Source organism: Pelodiscus sinensis, chromosome 2 (genome assembly GCF_049634645.1).
Source record: "Pelodiscus sinensis isolate JC-2024 chromosome 2, ASM4963464v1, whole genome shotgun sequence".
NCBI lineage: Eukaryota > Metazoa > Chordata > Testudines > Trionychidae > Pelodiscus > Pelodiscus sinensis.
This window is the reverse complement of record NC_134712.1, coordinates 126,981,960-126,998,129: the sequence shown is the minus strand read 5'-3', so window position 1 is coordinate 126,998,129 and position 16,170 is coordinate 126,981,960. Positions and strand designations below refer to the sequence as shown.

Sequence of the window (16,170 nt, the reverse complement as noted above, 5' to 3'; positions counted from 1 at the left end):
ATTGTCTTAAAAAGATTATTTTAAGAAAACAAAAAGATATACTTGATAACGCATACTTGGTTGCTAGATGTTTTAGCAACTGACACCACAGCACTCGGCCACATGGAGCCAGTGCTGCCCCTGGGCACGCCAGTGCGTCTCGTGGGGATGTTGCCATCAGACCGGCTCCACTTGCTGCAGGCTGCCATCCGGGGGTCCATTGGGGGGCTGTCAGGATCCAGGAGGCCGAGGGAGAGCGTCCACCCTGAGGAGCCCTCAGAGCCTCCCGGTCCTCCCCACCAGGGGCTTGTGCCCCATTCCTCCCTCACGTTCTTCCACTTACCCGTCTCTAGCCCCCCTTCCTGATGTCAAATAAAAGACATGTATGTTCAAAAATAGAAACTGGGTTTATTGAACAAAACTGACCGGGGGGGGGGGGGGGGGGAGACAATGGACCTCTAGGGAGACTGGGAAAAGGAAGTGGGAGAAGGGAAGAGAGAGGTGGGAGAGGGAAACCTGGGAGGAGGGAGCTGGAAGAGGGAAGCAAGGGAAAGAAGGGGGAGGGGAAGCTCAGGGTTGGGGGTCTCACCGGACCAACCTGACGTTCATGCAAACCTGCTCTTGGGTTTGCACGTGGCCTTTGGTGGCCAGGCTGGCAGCTATCCTACCATAGACGGCTGTGTTCCTTCCTTTAAGGGCTGAGATCATGGAAGTTGGGGGCATCCCTCCCAAACCTGAATAAGGTCCATGATCTCCACCTTGGACCAGGAAGGCACCCACCTTCTCCAGCCTGCGTCAGGCTCCTGCGAGCTGGCAGACTGCTCCTGGGGAGCGGTGGAGGGCTGGCTGCCAGTGGCTTGCTGGCTCATGTTTTGGGGCCATTGGGTCAGGGGCCCCGGTGGCCACTGCTGGCTCTGGGCTGGCAGGCTTGGAGCTGGCACAGGCACTGTAGTCAGGGTCTACCTCTTTAATGGTTCCGGGGCTCGGGGAGAGGAGAATAAGTTTTCCTGGTTGTGCCCAGAGTGGCCACCAGGGCTCCCTGGGAAGGGCTGGAGGCCCCCTATTTTTAATTCGGTATCTACACAGCACTTAATTTGAAATAGCTATTTTGAATTTGGTGTTACTCCTCACTGAATGAGGTTTACCAAATTCAAAATAAGGGCTCCACTATTTCTAATTTATTTCACAATAGCGGTTTGCCGGTGTAGATGCTATTAAAGTTAATTTGAAATAACTACTGTTATTTCAAATTAACTTTGTAGTGTAGACATACCCTAAAGTACTACCAGACCATTTGTTGTTTAAGTTTCTCCTGTACAGACCAACTCAGCTACCCCCTGAAGCTTTCAGAGGAGAGTGCATCCACCACTTTGTTAGAAGCTTCTGAAATGCGTTGTAGGTCAAAGTCTTAGGGCCAAACTCCATCAAAGGAATTTCTTGTTTGTCTCTTTGACTGCGTGAAGGCACTGCAGAGCAGATGGTCAATCTGCAGATGAAGTATCATCACAAAAGGTATGGTTGTAGCTTCGCTAGAGCGTATACAACGATATAGCATTCCTTCTTGGAGACAGACTAGTGACTTTCCTTCTTGGAGTTATTTACTGAGGAGCACAATAGGGTGGAATTCGTGATCTGGCCCTATTTGAGCCAAAACTTCCCCCACATCATGCTCTGATGCATCCGTGGTGACAAAGAAAGGTTTGTTGTAGTGTGGGGCTCTTAAAGCAGGGTCAGACATAAAAACAAGCTTAAGTTGCTTAAAAGTTTCCTGACACATCCCAGTCCATTTAACTATGTTTGGTTACTTTTTTCTGGACAGGTCTGTCAGTGGAGTGATGATCTGGCCATAGTGTGGTACAAATCACTTATGTCCTGCCAAGCCTAAGAATGATTGGACCTGGGTTTGTGTGTGTGTGTGGTTTTTTTTTTTTATTAAAGGACAGGCCAGTTTTGAATAGCCTCTACTTTAGCCTGTAGAGGGTTGATAGTCCCTTGACCCACGATGGCTACGTCTAGACTGGCCCCTTCTCCGGAAGAGGCATGCTAATTTCTAACTTTGGAATAGGGAAATCCGCGGGGGATTTAAATATCCCCTGCGGGATTTAAATTAACATTTCCACTGCTTTTTTCCCGGCTTGGGGAAAAGTAAAAAAAAAAGCGTCTAGACTGGCGCGATCCTCCGGAATAAAGCCCTTTTCTGGAGGATCTCTTGAAGGTAGGAATAAGAGATCCTCCGGAAAAGGGCTTTATTCCAGAGGATCACGCCAGTCTAGATGCTTTTTTCCGCCTTTTCCCCAAGCCGGAAAAAAAGTGGCGGACATGTTTATTTAATCCCACAGGGGATATTTAAATCCCCCGCAGATTTCCCTATTCCAAAGTTAGAAATTAGCATGCCTCTTCCGGAGAAGGGGCCAGCCTAGACGTAGCCATTATGTCCTATGTAAATTACCCTGTTTAGGCTGATCTTGCACTTCCTAGCCTAGACAGTCAGTCCTGCTTCCTTTATGCGCTGAAGACAGCTTGGAGGTTTTCTAGGATTTTTTGCCCATAAATACAGCTACATCATCCAGATAGGCTACTGCAAATTTGTCAAATACAGCTAGCAGATTATCTACAAGTCTTTGGAAGGTTTTGGGTTCATTGTGTAGCACAAACGGAAGAACATTAAAATCATACAGCCTCACATGTAATGAAGGCTGACCTTTCCCTGGCTGACTCATCCAGAAGCACTTGCCAGTATCCCTTGGTGAAGTCTAGGATAGAGATGAACTGGGCATATCCCAGTTTTCCAATAGCTCATCTCTGCGTGGCATATTTGTTGTATGGGTCTTCCCCAGAGGTGGACATCTTGCCCTGATCTGTGGCTATTTTAACCTCAATGTGTCACTTAGGCTGTGTCCACACTCAGGGGTTCTTTCGAAAAAAGTAGCCTTTTTTCGAAAGAACTTCCCCTGCATCCAGACTCAAGCCGCGTTCTTTCGAAATTATTTCGAAAGAACGCGGCTTTTCTTTCGATGGCGGTAAACCTCGTTTCACGAGGAAGAACGCCTTCCTTCGAAAGTTCTTCTTTCGAAGGAAGGCGTTCTTCAATGTAAAGAGGCTGTCTTCGAAAGAGAGCATCCAGACTCGCTGGGTGCTCTCTTTCGAAAAAGCGGATTTCCGCTATCGAAAGATCCGCCTGCAGTCTAGACGCGCTCTTTCGAAAGAGCCTCTTTCGAAAGATGCTTTCGAAAGAGGCTCTTTCGAAAGAAGCCTGCAGTCTAGACACACCCCTAGGGAAGATTGGTTGCTCTGGGGTAACTTTGACTGAATATAAATGCATTCACTGAGCTGCTTCTCTGCCCTGCTGTAGCCTAATTATCCACTTGTCCCAAAAGCTAGGGAAAAAAAACTGTTTGGTTTGAACTTCCTGGCTATTCAGGTTTAATATTTGGTGTGCTTCTTCTCCAGCAAAAGAAAAAACAATCCTCAAACTTCCAAATAGCAAAAGAGAGAAAAAAGTGTTCTTTTAAAGTTCTGAGGTCTGTCTTCCTGGTTCAAAATGATCCCACCACCAGAGGCAATCCAAGGGCCTACCTCACAGGGAGGAGACCTCTTCACCCCATGGGAAGCCATAGACACCTCTAGAAATCCACCTTGCTCCAATGAAAGTCAGATAGGTGATGTTTTAAATGTAATGGGGCAGTTTCCCTTCACATTCCCTAGCTCAAGTGCACCAACGAGTACAGGTCATTATAATAGGGTCACTCCAAGAGTCCTCAGGCCTAAATGCCTCTCAGATACCCCCAGAGTGAAGGGAAACCGTGAGGCTACGTCTACACTGGCCCCTCTTCCGGAAGGGGCATGTAAATTTCAGCAGTCGTCGTAGGGAAATCCGCGGGGGATTTAAATATCCCCCGCGGCATTTAAATAAAAATGTCCGCCGCTTTTTTCCGGCTTTTAAAAAAGCCGGAAAAGAGCGTCTAGACTGGCCCCGATCCTCCGGAAAAAGTGCCCTTTTCCGGAGGCTCTTATTCTTACTCTTCAAAGTAAGAATAAGAGCCTCCGGAAAAGGGCACTTTTTCCGGAGGATCGGGGCCAGTCTAGACGCTCTTTTCCGGCTTTTTTAAAAGCCGGAAAAAAGCGGCGGACATTTTTATTTAAATGCCGCGGGGGATATTTAAATCCCCCGCGGATTTCCCTACGACGACTGCTGAAATTTACATGCCCCTTCCGGAAAAGGGGCCAGTGTAGACGTAGCCTGAGTGTGGTGGGAAGAAGCTTATTATGTGGAGATACACTAAAGCACAGGTGTCTGCAATCCACCGGTCCATAGTGGACACTAAACTCATCAACCCAAAGGCTCTAGTAACTGTCAACCCTTCAAGACAGACTCTTTTGATCGGTCTACAGCCAAGTTACCTGTTATGTACAAGGGCTGGTCAGGAATTTGGAGTTTTGCAGTCTGTGATGATTATCCCTTTCCTATGCTGATGGGAGGGGACTTAGCCAACCATGTGAGACCAGCTAAGAAGGTGGGAATGGTCACCCACAACATGTCTAAGCAGGCCTCCACACCTGACCCTGTTCTTGAGTTTTGTGCAGGGCCCAGTCTATGTCCCCAGACACGCCAGGGTCAGAGACCCAGATAGAGATGGCAGAACCAGACCCCAGACAAGCATCTAAAACAGCAGGCAGATATATCTTCCAATTCAAATCTCAATACCTTCTCCAATTGGCTCTCCTGGCTCCCTGCCAAAACCCCTTAGCTACCTGAGTTTAACCCTTTAGTCGCTGAATGCTAGGATGTTCATAAAAGGACAGCACTCTTCCTATCCATCACAAGAACACTTTGACAGATCAGTGAAATTACTTCAGCACTACTAAAATTTTCTCATCATTGGCCCTAGGCCAACAATGAGCTCGAGGAGAGGTTAAACGAGACACAGTAGTACTACTCTGTAGGCAGCAATCTCATCTCACATTACATGTAGGTACTGAAAGTAACAACTGTATCACAGCATCTTGACCCATAACCCACTATCCTACCCATTCCAGAAGCATCCACTAGCAATTCTGGGGCACATATAAAAGATAATTTTAAAGATTAAAGGGAAAGTATCTCAGTTACTATGAATATGTTTAAATAGAAGTATGTGAGTATCATGAGCTTTGAGTCTCTGTGATATCTATCACATTTATCTAGATAGCTGGATTTTTATATTCTATTCATCACTAATGTCTTGCATTAAGGACCTGATCTACTGAAGACAACACCACTTTTTCTACTGACGTCAGTGAAAGTTTCATTGCATCTTAACCAAGGCTGAATTAATCCAAATGATTTTTTTTTTGCCTCTATGGTACAGACTTTAGCCTCCTGACAACTAGCTTCTGCCACCAAGATTTTTACAATTTCTCAATTTCTTTTTAGGCTATGTCTACACTATGAGGGTTTGGCGACAGAAGTGTTGTCAACATGCAAAAGTCAGCAACATTGAAAACCAGTCAAACTGTTTTTTCTGCCTCCCATTGTTGACATTTCATGGCCACACTGCTAGCACTCTGTCGACAGACAGAGCAAAGCAATGTGGGTCAGCATCCCACAGGGTAGTGTTGTGGGAAGGCAGAGCTGATCCATGTGCTTCTTGGGATTCCCTCCAAATTCTCCCACAGTATTCTCAGCTGCTGGGAGCATCATCATGAGTAGCTTTGTGAGCTCTCTGTGCTGAGGAATGTCAAAGCAGCACAGCAGTCTCTCCAGGGTTCCGTTTGTAGCAGCAGTCTGCCTGCTTCTGTGTTTCTAGCAGGGCAGAAAGGGAATATTCCAATGATTTGCTCTTTTTGTTTGTTCCTCAAATGGAGCGGCTCACTCAGCTGTCAGATACTTTCCTGAGCTTTGAAAGGAGAGAGATGCACGCCTGCAGGGCAGCACAGACCACAAAACTCTCATAGAAATCACAAAATACTGAGCACAGACATCAGGGCAGGTATTGTGGGATACTGGGGAAAGCCAGTTTGCTCAAGAAAACAAATAACAGAGTCCATACTGGCTCTTTGTCAACAATAAAGGGAGGGGAAAAGAAAAAAGTCTCTGAAAGAGGTGGAATTTTATTTGGTGACTAAACTATGTGTTATTCCCAATAAAATTTGCATTGTAGTGTCTATACTCTCACTGTTTTTTCAAGAAGAGGCAGTTTTTGGTGACAAAACATGTCAGTGTAGACAAGGCCTTATAGGAAAGAGGTATCAATAAATCTCACATCCATGATTATCAAAGAACATTTAATTCCTTGGGGTTTAAAACAATTTTAGAATTTAAAATAGTAAAACCCAACATGTTTATAGCTATATAATTCAAAAGCATAATATAATGATGTATTGCCTGGTTGTTTTGCATTTATTTGCTTTTTTTATTTATGTTTTAGTACACTTTGGCTTTTGTTATTATAATTTCTTCATCTTCTAAGAAATACCTCTGTTTGTTTATTTATATGTCACAACTGTATCTTTGCAATTGTAATATTGTCCTTGTCAGGTTAAAAATAACTGGATAACTCTGTACATATTTATTGTAAAATAAATATAAAGAGGAAATAATATAATAAAGGAAAAACATGATGTCTCATTAGACTTCTGAAAGGACACAGACTCCTAGAACAATAAACCTGCTTATTTCCCCCCCGCCCTTTTCTGACAAGAGATATTTCTCTATTATCTTTGTATTATGTTTCTTCTTAGATCCTAGTCACAACATTTATCTTAGTGTTATGGCTCTTCCTGCTTTTTCAAATGCTTGCCTCCAGGGGTACTGAAGCTACTAAAATACAATGTATTTGGTGGATCTGCATTAAAAATCACTTCTTTCTCCTGACAAACAATTTAAAACATCACATTTGTGCCTTGTAAATTGAGCTTTTTAACTATATATAGAGAGACCTAGATCCATCTGACCCAAATTTATTTTTCTGCAAGGATTGCTGTTTCCACTTGGGGACATTATTGTTAAATATCTATGATGGAGATACTTCCAAAATGTTATTGTTGACTTTTTATTCATTTTTAAAATATGCCATAGAGAAAATAAGAACAAGTCATAAAAAGGACAACTTAACACTGGATATATCAGAGATAATGGTATAATTATTTCTCAAATGCTTGTTAGGGAAAAAAAGAATGATGAAAAGACCATACCACATACAGATGTAGCCTATTTGTCTATAATACTTTGTATTTTGAGGCAGCCTGCAGAATGTATTGTTTGCAGATTGTTATGGCACCAATTCTTCTTCTTCTTCTTCTTTTCCTACATATATAAACTATATGGGGAAAGACTCTTAGGATTTGCAATTGTCTTACCATTGTTCTAATAGCATCTGTCTCAGTAAAATGTTAAGGATTCAAAACAGGTGCCTGGTAAAGAGGGGAGAAGCTGAGATACTCAATCACTGGGATGATGGGGGCAACATAAGGGCCTAGATAGCTAGTACAGACATACATTTTGTGTTGTGCCTCGTATACCATGTGTGACTTTGCATTGAAGCAAGCTGTACAGGACCAGTTTTGTCTGTACATCTTGGATCTTAGTTTAAATTACAGTATATTATTATAACATTTGACCACCACCCCATACAATGACTGATTAGAAGAGACAAAAAAAAAAAAAAATCAAGCACACTTGATTTAATCATCTAGTTGCATCTGGTAAACATAATCCTACTTCACACACACATAGGAACTTAATCCTGTTAAAAAAAGAAAAACCACCACCTGAACACCTGTAAAGTGCTGTACAATCAATGACAGTGCCGGGCATTTAACATCCCCTGACGATCAAGCCCTATGTTAGCCCAACACAGATTTTTTGAAAGATACTATACTAAAGTGCATGAATTTCTACTTTAAAATATGCATGCTCATTGATCAGAAATAGGCAAAAATGTCATACACTTATTACAGAGAAAAGAGAGTGGATTAAAATAGGTGACCTTTAGAAATCATCTGGAAAAAAAAAATCTACTGTTTGTTAGAAGAGTGTGCCCAAGGGAGTTCCAGACTGGGTTCCACTTAATAATTTAAATAACTAGCTTAGAAAAAATGTGGGATTTGGTTGGTTGGTTTGTTTTTTTTAAACAGGAAAATATATTTCTTTGGAATAATTTCTAAGTCTTTTTTAACTTGACCTATTAAAATGTTCAGATCGTTGGCCTGATGGCAATGCTTTATTCTGTCACAAAGAATACCTCATCTGAAGCCAACCAAAGGTTGCTCACTTTATGGGTTGGTGCCGCACAGATGTGTCATTGACTTGACACACTTGGTCTCTCAGGGTTAGAGAGAGTGACAGGTAATTGCTACATCAGAGCAGTGTGTGCTGGCTAATTCAAAGTGGCACTGGTGATACTCTTGAAAGCTCACCCATTCTGTAAACTGGATAAAGGGCATCAACAGCTTTCTAAAAGAAAAAAAAGTGATGTTATATAAGAAAATGGTCGTGTCGTTAAACAAAGTGCAAGATTCTTAATCCAAATCTGCACAGATGTGCAATGAGTGCGAAATATGAAGATGGAAAAGTTTACCTGGAATGAATTGTAAGGAGAGAACACAGGAGAAGCACGTGAAGTTAGTGATACACTAGCTTCACCAAAGTTTTCATCTGAAGAAAAATGCGTTGCTATAAGAGATAAGGAAATATTTTCTGACATTAACTGTATAATATTTTAGTTAACAAATTTAGTTAACTACATCTCTCTCCCCTTAATAAAATTCTTCCACTGCCCCATATTTTGTATATATCTACTCTTCAAGATAGGACCCAATTTCAAAGGCAGAAGGGACAAAATACTAAAAAGAAAAATGGTTTTCATGAAAAATCTTGTACAATTTTGTAGACCTAGAAGGTCTGACTAAACATCTAACTTCAGGGTGGGACCCTGAAACAAAGCTAAATTCTGTAAGGCATGAGTATACAGTTAAAGGCACAGGGTCTGCTTCTGCTCATAAGTGTAATTCAGAAGTAACTCCAGCAAAGTCAGTAGACTTTCATTGAGGTAACTGCACACTAAAGTGAATAGGTCCATTTTCTGATCCTTGGCACACATGTTTTACCAGACAATGTCATAAAGAAATGCTATTTTTGAAACAGAGTGCAATGAGTTCTTGTTATATTTTCCAAGTTAAAGATTTAAAATTAGATTTACTGTAACCAAATAGTAAAAGTGTTGACTATTTTAGTAGCATTTTAGTTACAAATACAATAATCATTAGCAAGCTAAATATTCACGTTTTCTTCTGAAAGGCTATGAAAAGGCTTTTAGCTTTTGCTGGATAACGAGCACCCCAGTTAAATGACTGAAATGCTGCTTTAAATGAAAGTGCTTTTCCAACAAGCTTGTTGGAAATATAATCTGTGAAATGCTTTGGTCATAATAATCCTTAACATGCACACTAAATTAAAGAAATACACTGCAGCTATTCAGACCAAGGGAAATCCAGTAAAAAGTATTATTAGGTCTTACACTCTCCCACTCCAATTGATACATATATTCTTAGAATGCCGTCATTAAATTGTACTACTTGATACATGCATTCTATTCCTCAATATTCTTATTTGTTTGCTTTATTTTCTAAAATGGGAAAAATGAAACTTGCGATCAAGCCATAATTTAGATCACATCCTAGAACACAGATATCAAACTAAATACAAAATAGATATACAAAAGACTGTGACATGCACAAACAGAATCAGTATGTCAGAAGATAGAGATGCCAAGTAGATTATTCTTGGCAAATACACCCTGCAGTCTTCATACAGGCACTTAACAGAATTACTCAAACTACCATTTTGAACATACCCAGAAGCCTGGAACATTTTAAAACAAATTAATCTGAGGAGGCGGATAACTCAAGGCATTGAGAGGGTTGCAGAACACAGGGTACTGGTTCAAACTGAGCACAGACAGTGAGTAAAAAAATTCTATGGTACAATGAATGATCATGGATTCTCAATGACCTGTCACTCCAACTGGTGAATCTTGGGAAACAGGGTCAAAATACATTAAAAGTGCTGGGTCAAAAGAGATGGCTTGTGCATCTTTTCCTGATGCGGGAGGTAGAGAAAAAGGACTTCAGTCTCCAGAGCCACTTGAGTGAATGAAAGAAAGAGAACTATCAGGGGTCACCTACAATCATATTGCCAATATGTTTGGTGTGTTGATCAGACTGCTAACGTTATTAGTGACTTAATGAGTTTGCAATCAGTCATGAATCCCATCTATCACTGGGAAGAGGAACCTGGTGCTGGGTTTCATTTTATTCAATGTCCCTCACAACGTTCTTCAAAGCATCTACCACTGGTTACACTAACTCTTGATTTGTAGGTCTCAGTCCTGTTAGGTGCTAGACAATCTTCACTCTGAGTGAAGTTAATGTGAACTGAGAGCATCCACTATATCAGAGGCAGGAAACAGCATTTTCAAAATCAGGCATGTGTCTCGTTAGTTTCAATAACTTTTTTGGAGGGTTCATTTTTCATGGCGAGGACACTAACACAGTAGTGATGGGCCAAGTAGAATGTTATAAGGAAAAGGTTTATTTGACAAAGCAAAGGAGTTGGGAAAGGATGGTGTTGTCAGTCAAGTGTCCCCACGAGTTTCTGACAGGACTTCTGCTCCGTCGACGAAGATAAACTTTTGTCTGTGTGTGTGAGAATGTGCTCCCCTGTCTAATGTGTTAGCCATGCACAATCAGTCAACATGAAAGACTCCAAGGCCGTGTCCAGACTCAGGGTTTTTTTCGGGAAAAGTAGCCTTTTCCCGAAAAAACTTCCCCTGCGTCCAGACTCAAGCCGCGTTCTTTCGAAATTATTTCGAAAGAACGCGGCTTTTCTTTCGATGGCGGTAAACCTCGTTTCACGAGGAAGAACGCCTTCTTTCGAAAGTTCCTCTTTCGAAAGAAGGCGTTCTTCAATGTAAAGAGGCCATCTTCGAAAGAGAGCATCCAGACTCGCTGGGTGCTCTCTTTCGAAAAAGCGGATTTCTCTTTCGAAAGATCCGCCTGCAGTCTAGACACGATCTTTTGAAAGAGGCTCTTTCGAAAGATGCTTTCGAAAGAGGCTCTTTCGAAAGAAGCCTGCAGTCTAGACATAGCCCAAGAGAGCCCCCAGGGGCCACAAATCAGATGATTGAAAGCACTGGGCTACATTTATTGCAAAGCAAAGTACAATAATAGTTGTCAGCAAATAGAATTGCCACACCTCTATACATATGTAAGCCATGACAACGAACTTGACTAACACCCTATCAATACTATGGATTCAGCATTGCCCCCTCAGTCAGTTGATGATCACCCTTTGTTATGAATCACAGGTATGAATAAGTTACACATCACTTCTGATTTATCAGGTTGCCACCCTCTGCTATCTAGTTATCACCCCTTACCTCACAGAAGGGGGGTTTCTATTACTATCCATCATGCTGTCAAGTTAGACCTGGTCCCATACCTGGATGTTGAGATGTGTGCTAAGATGGTTGGTACCAAAGTGTTTAATGAGGTGTTCTGTTATGACCCCTTTGGACTGTGTTTTATGGTCTGTGCCTGGCATCTTTTGGCATTCTTTATGCTTGATCCTGCATGTTCTATTTCTTGTTAGGTAAACCTCTTTCATGCTTCAGTTTCACTGAGCAAAAGTCTTGCTCACTAGATTTCAGGCCTGCTGATTTTATGTTACAGACCCCCATCTTACTACAGATGGATAGGAGGAAATGCAAACAGATGGAGCAGTAAAGGTGTGGAAGAAGGAGGAAAAGGAAAGAAAGGAGGGACAGAAGGTATGCTCTGAGCAGAAGGAAGAGAAGGACATTGTCAGTTGGGAGAAATGAGGTGATACATTAGCATGTATTTGATAGTCACAGAAAGACAAGAATAAACATTCAGGAAACAAAACATGAAAGTGACATGAGTACAGTTTCAAAGGTTTCAGTGACAGCAGGACGCTGCTGGGCATTTGAAACCCTGCTGGTGCTGCTTCCCCTGTAAGGAGGTCTAGGGGGCTGGAGTTCAAAACTGCCCTTAGAGCCTCTCTCTCAATAGCCCTGAGCCTTTACATGGGCTGTGGGTTCATGGAAGGAAAGCTACTAGAACTTGGTGCCCCTTAGCATCTCCAACACAGACCTGTTTCTCTTTTCACACATCCATTTAACGTCAGTTACCCTTTCCCCCTTTTCTTTACTGTAATTAAATTATCTTTAGCCATTAACAAGAATTTCCTTTTTTCCCCCATACCATCATATCACTTTAATCAGAATGTGTCTTGCTGGTCTGTGATAAGTAGCATTATGTCTACCTGTAGAAAGAGCTCACTGCTTTTACTTCTCTGTTATTTTAACCTTACTGGTTGTCAAGCTTCCTTTAAAGCAGCCTCGGATATGAAAGTATTGGTATCAAATACTAATTTCAACTGCAATGGGCTAGATAGCAAGCTCTCTCTTCTGTCAGTAGTAATGAAAGTCGGCTTGAGGCAAAGATTTGATCACTGGCCTCATTCAAAGACCTAGAAAGGACTGAAATAGAACTAAAACCTAAATATAACAATTAAAGTTACTTACTACAGCCATATGGTCAAAACAAAGACCCCAAAGGCAGGAGATTTGGGTTATAATTCCAGCTCCACCATGGGCATCCTACATGAGCATATCACACAGCAGATTTAGGCCTCATTTTCCCAATGTACAATGTTTAAAGGGGATAATACTCTCCTTCTTCCCTGATATGACAGTTGAAAGATTAATGCTTATAAAGTGCTTTGAAATCCTCAGATAGATGAATGCTTGAAGGTCTTTTATGTTTTCATAATGTGAAGAAAACTGTATGGCTGTGTCTACACTGGCAAGTTATTCCGGAAAATCAGCCGCTTTTCTGGAAAAACTTGCCAGCTGTCTACACTGGCTGTTTGAATTTCCGGAAAAGCACTGACAATCTAATGTAAAATCATCAGTGCTTTTCCAGAAAAACTATGCTGCTCCCATTTGGGCAAAAGTCTTTTTCCGGAAAACGGTTCTGGAAAAGGTCCAGTGTAGACAGCACAGTAGTGTTTTCCGCAAAAAAGCCCCGATCGCGAAAATGACGATCGGGGCTTTTTTGCGGAAAAGCACGTCTAGCTTGGCCACAGACGTTTTTCCGGAAAAAGTGCTTTTCTGGAAAAGTGTCCTGCCAATCTCGACGCGCTTTTCCGAAAATGCTTTTAATGGAAAACTTTTCTGTTAAAAGCATTTCCGGAAAATCATGCCAGTGTAGACGTAGCCTATGGGTGGAATCTGCAAGTCTTTGGAAAATCATCCTTATATATGATTCCTAAGCAAGAATGTTAAAAAGTATCTTCATATGAGAACTGAAGGTGCATCTGGGTTTGCTCTTGCCTTTAAATACTGTAATAACCGAAATAAAAGGGCATATGGGTTTAGAGAGCCATAGATGTGATGTAATGAAATGTGATGCTTTTCTTTTTATCTGCATCAATGTCTTTCATGGAAATAGAACAAAACCCATCATGTCAAAACTTGTTTATAGTTAGCCCTTGCAAAAGACCAGAAGGGAAATCGCTGCTGTTGCATGTGAGCACACAAATCAGCAACTCTATAAGGAACGTTTACTCTCAGAGTTAGAGTAATTTTCCATGCAGAATAATAGGGTGCGTTTTTTTCTTAAATTTGTGGATGGCTATTTTGACTCATTTTTTATACTAATTATGTTGAAGAGACCTTGAATATCTATGAAACAAAGTTCAACACAGATATCTATAGTATGAGCTAAATGTATGCTAACAAATCCCCTCCCGGCCCTGGTCAAGACAAAGTACCCTACTTGGGGACAAAAAACACATCTCAGTAAATAGTTCTTCACTACTACAAGGACTGAGAAATGGGCTAATGTGGCAGACCAAACTAATTGTCAGTGCCTATACATACCTCCGAAGCCAACTCTATTACCAAGAACACAACTGTTACATGGTGACACCAAGCTCAGATATAGTGCCTGTGGTTTGTAGGGTGGGGCTTGTTTGTAGACCATATTGGCAGCCAGTCAAGATTTTTAGAGCTTTCGATACATTTCCCACAATCATATTTCAGTTTCATATTCTTCCATTTATGAAGGAAGAATGGAAGAAAGGACTTTTCATTAGCTCCATCCATGAAAAACTGATGGGATAAGCAGGAAACTTGGAGATGATAGAAATGTTCTTGTTTTAGGGTGTGGGGGAGGTTAAGGAAATTTCTAACAAGTGTGTCTGAATATTTAAAATATGAAAACTATTAATGATACTGAAAATAATGGCAGCTGATAAACTATTATATGGATATTTGAGGCCTGCTAAAATGATATTATTGCTATTCACAACACTGTAAGCTAAAAAATAAGACATGTGATGGCATTTTAAAAACTATCTAGGAGATATACATATGAAAACAAGATATGAAACTATAAAATCAATTACCTTTCCATAATCTCACAGGGATTTTCTCTGTATTATAACAGATTTTTAAATGACTGATTTATGTTCCTTTTTTTCTTCTTCTTCTATTGCCTTCCCAAGTAATGTGCTTAATACAAACGATCTTACTTTGGGTCTCTCACGATGTACAAAGTTTCAACAGCTTAACTAGCTCCTGACATCTAACTCCTGACTGCATGGACGTTAAGTGTGGACTGAGGTGAGACCATCAAATTCAACTCACTTTAGACACATTAGGCAGAAAGAGAAGTCACTGTAAACACCCCTGACTTTTTGTTAATAAGGAATTTAATCTTTCAAGATATCCTCTTTCACCTGTACTCTGTTCTTTTACAAACAAATATCTTAATCAGTTTATTTCTTTTTTTAACAAAGCATGCTGCTTCCATCACCCCCCTGAAATATCAGTCACCATTCTTTTAATCAAAACAATGATTCATGGTCAGACTACTTTTTTGCTGATAGCTATAGCTTTAATTCTCTGACTACTCACATAAGAAAAAGCCCTTCTCCCCAGCAATGGAAACTATTCAAAAACATACCAGATGCCTAGTATAAATTCTCAAACCATTCAATGTTTTGCTAACCTGGAAAGCTGCATACATATTCTCAACTCACATTTGAAATACCCTTTTCCATCTCATTTAAATACTGTGAAACTTTGAAGCCCTTAGACTATGAGTTTCCACTTGACCGTGAACAAACCTCTTTAATCAAAATTAAGTCACCTTTGCCTTGCAGACTCTTTTAAATATATTAAGGGTAAAGAGGCTAGACAGTGTGTTTGCTCCCTTCTCTCCTCCACGCCTTATTTCTAACCTTTTTTGCAAGATTCAGAAGACCATCTGATCAGAAATATTTCAAACAGTTCACATGAACCTGTCTACAAATCTTATTCTCCTGAGACAACATTTCCATTATGGGACACTTATCTCTAAAGTAAGGCTTTTACTGACATTACAAATGGACTGACTTGCTGCACTGCAGAATGTCAGTTTACTCAGTTAGAACTTTCAATGCAGAAATTCAGCATGATGCAGTCCCCCAGATAAAGCAGCACTTACCTTAATTGAAATCCTCTCTCTGATATAGCAAAGACATCAGTCAAATCAGTGGTGATTTGGGGGCAATCTAAGTTTTCAATCAACACCATCCAGGTAGCTGCATACTGTACAGCCTTTTTTCGTTTGTGTTGAACTCCTCAATGTCTAAAGGAGAGAGAGAGAGATAAGCTGAAATCCTCAGAGGTTCCCCGTGAGTGAGAGAAAGAATACCAAAGCAATGTTCCTTAACATGTGATTCTCAGCAAACGTGCTCAGGTCTGGAAGATCCTATTGCTGCTGTGATAGGCTCATGTCATGTCCCTGGAGCACTGGGATGATCATTGACCTGATTAGCACTGAACACTCCCTACATGCAGAGAAAGCACTGAGAGGATTGGTGAGTTGCAAGGGAATTGGGAAAGGTACCAGGGCCACTTGGGAATCTTTTATCTTCCAGACTAATGGAATGTGCTGCAGCTGAGGCTGTAATTTGCAAAGAGGTTATGCACAATGTTAACCACCTAAGGACTTAAACAAATGTACTTCTGCATGCTGTTTCTCAAGGTGCAACCATGTTCAACATAAGATACACCTGAGTAATTAAGAGTCTGAGGTTGCTTTTTTGTAATATGAGGATCACTGTATATAATGTTCTGTAAT

The 16,170-nt window shown here is 41.1% G+C and overlaps 1 protein-coding gene across 1 annotated transcript in view; it reads right to left on the bottom strand.

The window, feature by feature from the left end:
- Nucleotides 1-16,170, bottom strand: part of CDH12 (cadherin 12) — a 785,724-nt gene that overhangs the window by 393,363 nt on the left and 376,191 nt on the right. The window contains exon 3 of the mRNA XM_075921427.1: nucleotides 15,532-15,675. The gene's annotated coding sequence lies outside the window, so the exon portion shown is untranslated. The remainder of the gene's footprint in view (nucleotides 1-15,531; nucleotides 15,676-16,170) is intronic.